This window comes from Thalia democratica, chromosome 2 (genome assembly GCF_965202585.1).
Source record: "Thalia democratica chromosome 2, ktThaDemo2.hap1.1, whole genome shotgun sequence".
Taxonomy (NCBI): Eukaryota; Metazoa; Chordata; class Thaliacea; order Salpida; family Salpidae; genus Thalia; species Thalia democratica.
In genome coordinates this window covers 85,455,170-85,464,045 of record NC_139166.1, presented here as the reverse complement: position 1 = coordinate 85,464,045, position 8,876 = coordinate 85,455,170, and positions in this window count along the sequence as shown.

The window sequence follows — 8,876 nt, the reverse complement described above, 5'->3', positions numbered from 1 at the left end:
TTTATTATTGTCTTACGTATTAAAACTATTAGATAAGAACGAAATGCTTTTGTTTTAGTTTTCCAAATTGTTTGAGCACACTAAATTAGTTTATGCAGACTTTTGTGCACACTTTATTTAACTATTTATTACCACTAGTATACCACATTTCACAGTATAACTACATGTAGATAATAAGCTAAGTATGGATTAAGAACTTATAATATTTTAAAGTTATAATAATATTTTTTAAATTTTTAGAAGCTTATTAAGTTGACAGGGTATTTTCGACTGAATTTAAAGTTTTTACATTTGTTGCTACGAAATCAGCAATGCGATACTATTACTACTGGAATCAGAAAAACTGATTTTTTGATATATTAACCATGTTTTTCAACTGATGTGTAGGGTTACCATACTTAGTAATAATTCATTACAAACTGTTTATTTTTAGGGCTGCACTACTGTTTTGAAGATTAAATACACAGTTTGTGCAAAAAACCCTTTGAATGAATTCAAACCGCTTCCGTTGTGAGTCGAATTTAGAACTTCTATTTTCTATGTCTTGACTTTGATCAATAGTTCTCGACAAGAAATTTTAATTTGAAATTTTGCTAACTACGTGTAAATTTTGTAAAGTTAAACTGAATTATAAAAGTTTTGTTAATTAGTGGATTCGCCTTTTTTAGAACTTGTTTAAAATTAGCACCTCGTTTGTTGTGCCTTTTTAAATGTTCTTTAGCTCTTATTTTTATTGTTAAACGATTCTTTTTTGTAAAACTGATATAAATTTAACACATTTTGGTTATAGATACATCTTAAATTTGAGCAGCATGTAAAGTGATAAAAAAACTTGATTTTAATATACTTAATCTAAAGCAGCGTTTTAAGTACGTTTAATATATATTTAATTTATTTGTTTCTATGAAATTATAAAAGAAGTTTTTTGTTTGTTTACACTTACTACACCAAATTTTAGATTGCTAAAACAAAAATGTATTATTACAAAAATGTGTTTACTTTTGTAAAAGACACAGTTAAAAGCAATAAGTCTATTACACTTACTTCGTTTACTTTTAAAGTATGAGAAGATGAAACTAGACTTAATTTTAAAAAGATGCTATCAACATTTATTATTAAGTAAGAAACTTGACTTTGTGTTATGTGTTTCATCATTTTAAGGTTTTTATGGTATTAGTAGTTTTCTTTTAATAATATGTTGTCTAAAAATTAAACTTTCAGTCGGTTAAAAGGGCAGTTGAAAAACAGATTAAGATTTTGAAAATTATACTCAAACACAGCGTCTCTAAACTTTCTGGAAGAACATAAATGAAGTAAAAATATAGTTTAGACGTGTAATATTTTTTCTTTTTAAATAAACAAAAAAATTATTTGCTGTTTTTTATTTCATTTAACATTACGTTATCAACGTCTCAAAATCTACATTTTGCAATTCGTTCTGGAATATCAACCCATGGATCTACAGAAAAATAAGAGTTATTCATTAGCATCTAATTTGCGAATAGCTTTGTTGGTTCTTCTAATTTGATGGTTGAGTTTACTCTGTATTACTTCAAGTTTTTCTTGCTCTTTGTCCAAAAAGACGTAGTACTCAATTTTATCCAGGAATATATAGTCTTCAATATTTTCATTAAAATATTGCACTGAAAAAGCAGTTACTTTGAGTAATGTTTCATAAAGTAATAGTTCAAAAAATTAAAATTACGGTGTTAAAAAAATGCCAAAATATTTTTTAAACTAAGAAACGAAACTTTGTTTTCAATCTGCCTCTAAGCTACTGTAAATAAATTTCTAAAATCATTATATTTACAGAAACAACTACTAAAATTATGTAATGTTTTACAAAACTACTTAAGTTGGCGTTACTCATAAGTTTGAAATTTTTATAATTGCTACCACAATGACATTTACATATACATAATTTTTTTTAGCGGCTGCTGTCAAACAGGTGATACATTTTTGTTTTATATTATTTGAGCCAGTGGTCGTCAAGGTGTACAAATTAGTGCAAATAGTGTACACGAAACTTTTTTGGGGTGCACGAAATTTTCAGGGCACACAAAAATTATTTAGGGGTGCACGAAATTTTAAGATTACAAAAAACTACATAGAGTTAGACTAAGTATGTAGTTAATATTTAATAAAGTAGTAAAAGAATACTGAATTGGGGATTTTGTAGTAATTACGGAGAAGTGTTCAATTAATAAGTATGTAAGACAAAGCCATATAACTAAAATATAATTGTGAAAATAAGGCAAAACAAATAAAGAGGTCAATAAAAAAGAAGACCAAATAAAAAGTTTCAGCTTTAGTTGTTAAATGGTTTGCTTGTAAATGCAAACTGAGTTATGACTTTCAAGGAGAAATGCACTAATAAAAGTGTTTATGTAGTCCCAACACTAGTGGCGCTTATTAAAATTAGATCTTGGGGTGCACCGATTTCATTTTTGCATCTTAGTGTACACAGAGTTTGATAAGCTTGACGACCACTGATTTAATCAAATTGATATATACAATAGTTTTTTAACTAAGAAACAAAATTATGTTTTCAATCTGCCTTTAAGCTAATGTAATTAATTTTACAAAAACATAACATTTTTGAAGACTTCTAGAAAAGTAATACAATGCTTTACAAAACTACTTAAAATATAAAACAAACCTTCGAAGTCATTAGGGTCCATGTACAGAACGCAACCCCTCCACTTATCGATTTCTTTCAAATAATACTTGTACGTCTCAACTTGCTTTTTAAGTTCCTCGACTTCAAGTTGCATTATACGTCCTAGTCAGTTACTTTATGTTAGTTAAGTTAATGACTTTTAAACGTTTTTAAAACTAGTTTTTGTTTTTTGTTATTAAAAATAAAGTTTTATTTTAATGAACATAAATAAATTACAACTATTTACATATCAAAGCTGTTTTGAGCTATGTTTGAAGAAAATATAAGTTTTACTTTATTTTAGTATAGAAAATTTACTATCATGATCATATCGTCTAAAAAGAAGTTAGTAATAGTACTCAAAATAATCAGTTTTCCAAATAGTTAGCATAATTGTCGTAAAACTCACTGTTGCATAATTTAATAGCTGATGAAGCTGCGGCAATCTGTAAAATAAATATAGTTTTATACTTGTTAAACATACAAAACATAAAAAAAGTAAAATAAACAAGAAGTACCTTTTCAAAAGACTGTTTTTCCAAGTTTGGAATAATACAATCTCTCATGTACTTAAAGTGTTGGCTGTTGAATTTTTATAGCTTTATTTACATATAGTTACTTTTTAGACAAAAACTTTATTAAAAATAAAAAAAGTTAGTAATGTTTTATTTCTAACAATGTCTTGTTTTTTTCAACACTTCCACAGTATAAGATAATGCTATAATTTATAGTAGGAAGTTAATTGTCAAGTAAAATATTTTAAATGTTTTAACTTAAATTAAAGTCTTTATTATTAAAATAACTTACGTTGTATCAAACGTATTAATAACTCTTTCACTCAACATCGGATAATCTTGTTTTTCATCTTTCTCTTTTGCTGTTAATCAAAGACAATTGTTAAATTATCTATAAACTGAATTCGTTTATCGTTATTAAATTAGTAACAGTAATAACCTACAAAAAAATAATTACAATAATAGTGTATAATTAGTTACTTAAAAATTTTTACTTGTGTAACCTAATATATCTTATAATTTCCATTTTTATTCAGGTTAAAATAAAGTTACTAAAATTCCAGTTTTTAATAAAAATTTTTTGGTAAAAGTATTTTAGAGTTTTTGTTATACGTTTTACACATTTCTAAAGTAAATAATTAAAACTTTCAAGTATAACTGATGAGAATTAGGTAATTATGCTACCTTTGTTAGAACTGTCCATTTCTGTTTCTTCCGAGTCTGAAACTTCCATATCTTCACAAGAATCATTTACATTTTCACTGTCGTCTTTTATACTGCGCTGACTTGTCGTATCTGCTTGCTCCGACATGTCTTTTTGCTCAGGCTCACCAGAAAAAGTTTTATTTTCTGCATGTGGTGTTAAGTTGCTACTGGAAGAAACAGAGTTTGAAGACTTTTCCACGCTGGACCTTGCCTTTGCTGCTTGTTTTATTTGGTTATCGTAACGTTTCAAGTCTTCCAGCTTCCACTTAAGAGTTCTCTTGTCGCACAGAGATATCTCGGCGTACTTGGGACTCATCACGTGCCGCAAGATCTTCCAGAAGCGTTCGTTCAATGTGGGATCTTTCAGCAGCGGGTGGATGCGGACTTCGTACCACGCGCACCTGACCGCGTCAACCTCCCTCTTGAGCTTGTCGATCCCGCGGAGGAAATTTTTGTCCTTTTCTTTCCACTGTTGTTGCGTTTACTGATTAGTACTAAAAATTTGCATGCCTTCAAGATTAAAAAAGTAACAGCCCGATCATTGATAAGGCACTTTAAGAGGTATGTGCCAACGTAATTCATGCGCTTTTTTAAGACCTTGTGGTTGTTGATTGACCCACCACTTTTCTACTTTATTACTTGTCAATTAGTTGCTTTTATGTTTTTCATTAATACAATGGTGTATAAGTAACCAAAATAAAAACATTACTTAGTACTAGGGATATAAAAATAAGTGTTTCACTTACTTGTTTTACTACGCGTTCATATTTATGAGTCGACTTAAATTTATCGTTTTTCTTTATCCACTCTTCATATATATTTCCATCCTTTTCATACTTGTTTTCATAGGCCTATTATAAAATGTTACAACTACTTTGATACACAAAATACTTTACAAACTTTGTTTAACAAAATCAAGTGGACCACAAAAATGTGGTTTATGGTCTGATGATTGACTTGGTATGGTCAACCCTTTCGTGCAAACTCGTTATTACATTAAGTTAGTAAAACTAATAAAAAAGTAACGTTACGAATTGTAAAAGTTTGAATTGTAAAAATTTATCATTAACGTAATTTACAATGAAATATAAACAAAAAAACAAATTACTTCAAGCTCTTCTTCTAATATTTCGATCGTCGTTTTCTGAAAATAATATTATGATATTTTAAATCACGTTGTAAATTGTTCAAAAAATAAACCTGCTAAAAAATACAACCTAGCAAACTTTATGTTTTATTATACCGATTGAAAGTATTGTTTTTATTTAAAAAAGTCACTGAAAAGTTTTTTAATGTTCAAAGTACTTAAAAAACGACCACTAGTCAGCTGCTATTTTTAGGATTTCTGATTTTGATTGGCTAAATTATTTGTGCAACTTTCTTGCTAGTTTTGGGCGCTTCTGGTTGGCAAAATTTTTTTGTCTTTTTACATACGTTTTAATTCATAGTTTCTTTTTTTATTTTTTTATAAATGTTTGGGTAAGGTTGGTTGGAGGTAAGGGTTTATACTTAAAATTTTGGTTAAATATTGATATTGAAAGACAAAAAATAAATGCTCAAAATATTTGGTCCTAAGACCTGGTGCACGAAAAAACCTTTCGGTTATCGAGTCGTACACCGCTTTGATACAGTTAAAATAGGTTTCAAAGTTATTAATATATTGATGTATTATTATTTTACTTCATTTACATAACATTATGAATAAAAAAACTTAAACTTTATTACTGCAACCGACCGGAATATTGCTGCACTTTATATTACAAAGCACTTTTTTGGCTTAAATGTTTTAAAGGTAAATACATTTAATTTTTTTTTGTGTTAATGTTCGTAGTTTTGAAGTCAGTTATAGTTTTCTAAGTCCTTTTTACCTTAGATAGATGACCTAGACATTTACTTCAGTTAGAGGAGTTAGTTCTTATTTACATTTTTTTATTAAAAAGTCTTTTTAAATAAAACTCACTTATTTATTTTAAAAAATAAATAAATAAACTTACAACTAAATACTCGTGTTCTAAGGACAAATCCATACTTATTTTATATTTTGATTTTTTTAAACTACCTTAAATAGCTACTAAAGTTACATATTTATAATTATTATATTCTTCTTTTAAAACTAATTATTTAAAGCTTAAACTTCTTTAGTTAGACAACTATAAAAGTTAAAAAAAAAACTTTTACTGTTGTAATTTTATTCCTACAACTAATTACTTTTTCCTTATTTAAAATTATCTTTTTACTTGCCCAGTTAACTATTTTAACATGGAACTGAACATTAATGATATTAACAAAACTATAAACTGATATAACCTTTATTTGTGACAGAGCTGTTTTCGTAATAACTATAAAAAAAATTATTATAACAAAACTTTACTCTCTCTAAGTATATCAGAAGTTATATAAAAAATTATATAAATCTAAAAAAAGATAATTTTATAATATTTAATAGAAATAGTATAACTATATAATGATATATTTATATTAGAAATTATATTAAATATGTTAACTTTTTTATTGAAAAATTATTCAAACAGTTGTTAGTAGAAATTAAAACATAAAAAAATAAAGTGTATTGATATTAATTAAAATTATTCGTAGTTGAAACTTGTTGTCAATTTTAAAAGCTAAACCATTTGTTTTTTAACTAAACCATTTGTTCTATTGAAAAAAATGAATTCAAACTAAAGTATTGTTTGTTAGCTTTTATAGCTATAACTTATTACAAACTTTCTTGTTTTTGCAGCAAACTTAAAATTTGCAAACTTATTATAACAAAACTCTATATTATCTTTTAATTTAAATATATAGTTAGACGTGAATTGTTTGTAAAACCTGGAGAATTTATTTTAGTATTTTTAAGCAGCCGTACATTTTTTTTTTGTTTTCCAAAACTACTAAAAGTATTGTCTATATGTAGCTTTAAAACTTCGTAACATTTTCTTAAAATAATGTTAAGTTTTAAAACAGGTAACTTTCGATACTTAACTTTAATACTTTGCACAAACACCTTAAGTTTAATTTAAACTTTAAATAATCTACGTAAGGTAACTTAAAGCAAGATTTATCTGTTTAAAAAACTCTTAAGGTCTAAAATTCAGTTAGGTACAGTCTTTTGAGTTTACAAAAGTGAATAAACATCAAAACCATGTATAAGTATTAATTATTTAGTAATTAAAATTTCCAAAACCAATTTGAAAAATGAAGTAAAACAGATATTTATTTTAAGCTAAACAAAGCATTTCAGCCTTTTTCAAGTATAATTATTAAATAAGAGACATTAAGTCGGTTTGAGTACATAAACACATAATCGTTTAAACTTATTTGTAGGTTTAACATTTAACTTAACTTTACTAAAAGTAATTTGTTTGGTATAACTTTTCAGATACAAATAAAGATATAGAGCACCTGAAGTTTTACTAGTAATTCTAATAAAACCATATCTATAAAGGACTGCAGACTTATATGTTGCTTTTTAGAAAATTATCATGTACAATGTATATACAGTAACCTCTCGCATCTTTACGCCCTCATGACGTTACGCACTCTCGTTTAGTTACGCATTTTAGAATTCCAAAACATTCAAAAAATAAAACTTTTATTTTTTTTCAATATTGCACAAATTGGCTTTATTTTATATTTTAAATTTAAAATATAATTTTAAATGTTAACTAACCTCTCTATATGTTTAGACTCTATAAACTTATGTTCCTTGACTAAATGATAAACATAAAAGTATATTAAAAATTTTGTTAACAATAAGAGATTAAATTAAAATTCTGAAAGAAATATGACTGTGTTAAATAATGAATGTATAATGAAATAATGAGAGTTTAAAACACAAATAAATAATACAGCACTCTTGCCCTATATATGAATAAACATCTAAAAAAGAAACCTAATGAAAAATCCTAGCAAAAAGTAGCAGTGATACTTAGTACATTTAGAGCTTAAACTTAACACAAATCTTCTTTCTTAAATGTAAACAAATGCTTAATCATAAATCGAATTTGCTAAGTAAAATAGAATATAAATAATAAGTATCAAATAAGTCACATATAACCAAAGATATAGATAAAATTTACTTATCATTAAAATTAGTAAAAGTTTTTACAAGTATTATTATTTTATATAAATTTAAATCCTTTTTTTTTAACATATGTTTAGTTTTATGTTATCATATTTATAAATATAGTAACCAAATTGTCAAAAGTAAGAAAGTTCCCAGTCTGCTTTTAACTAGAAGCAATATCAAAAAAGAGCCATTATATTAAGTGTCTTTGGTACCTCTCGTATCTTTACGCACTTTTTCTGTGGACACAATGTGCGTAAATAAGCAAGAGATTACTGTAATTTCAATATTAAAAACTACAATTGATTTAAGAGAATTATTTTCCTTTAAATTTAAGGTATTTAGTTACCTTTTCAAAACGACAAAAACTTCAATGCAAAATAACTCGTTTGCATATTTTAAATAAAGTGTGTTACCAACTAGTAATTTCAAATCAATCACTTAACCAGAGTTTTTAAATAAATTGAAAAAAAATAACTAAAGTCTAAACACTTTAAGCTTAAAATCAAACAAGTTAAACGAAAAATATAAAACATGTATTTTAATTGTAGTACTTAACATAATACATGTTTCTACAGAATTATTTACTTGTTTCAAAACTTATACGAATGTGCTCTTTTTAATTGAAAGGTTAGATTTTAAACTCGAAAACTTGCATTTTTTTTGTAAACTGATTTTTATTTTAAACTATTTAAAGTTATGATTTAAGTAGTAACTTACTAGATTTAATTGCTGTATTGTTTTTTCAAAACCAATGCGGGTTATTGGTAAGAGTGCGGTAACATTTAACGCTGCACTTATTTTTACACAATCTTAGAAACTAGGTAGAACAAAACAAAAGTTTCTTTTTTTGCAAGAGAAATAATGTATTTTTTATTGAATAACCTTTTAATCTTATCATACGAAGCTATGACATATGATTGTTAAACTG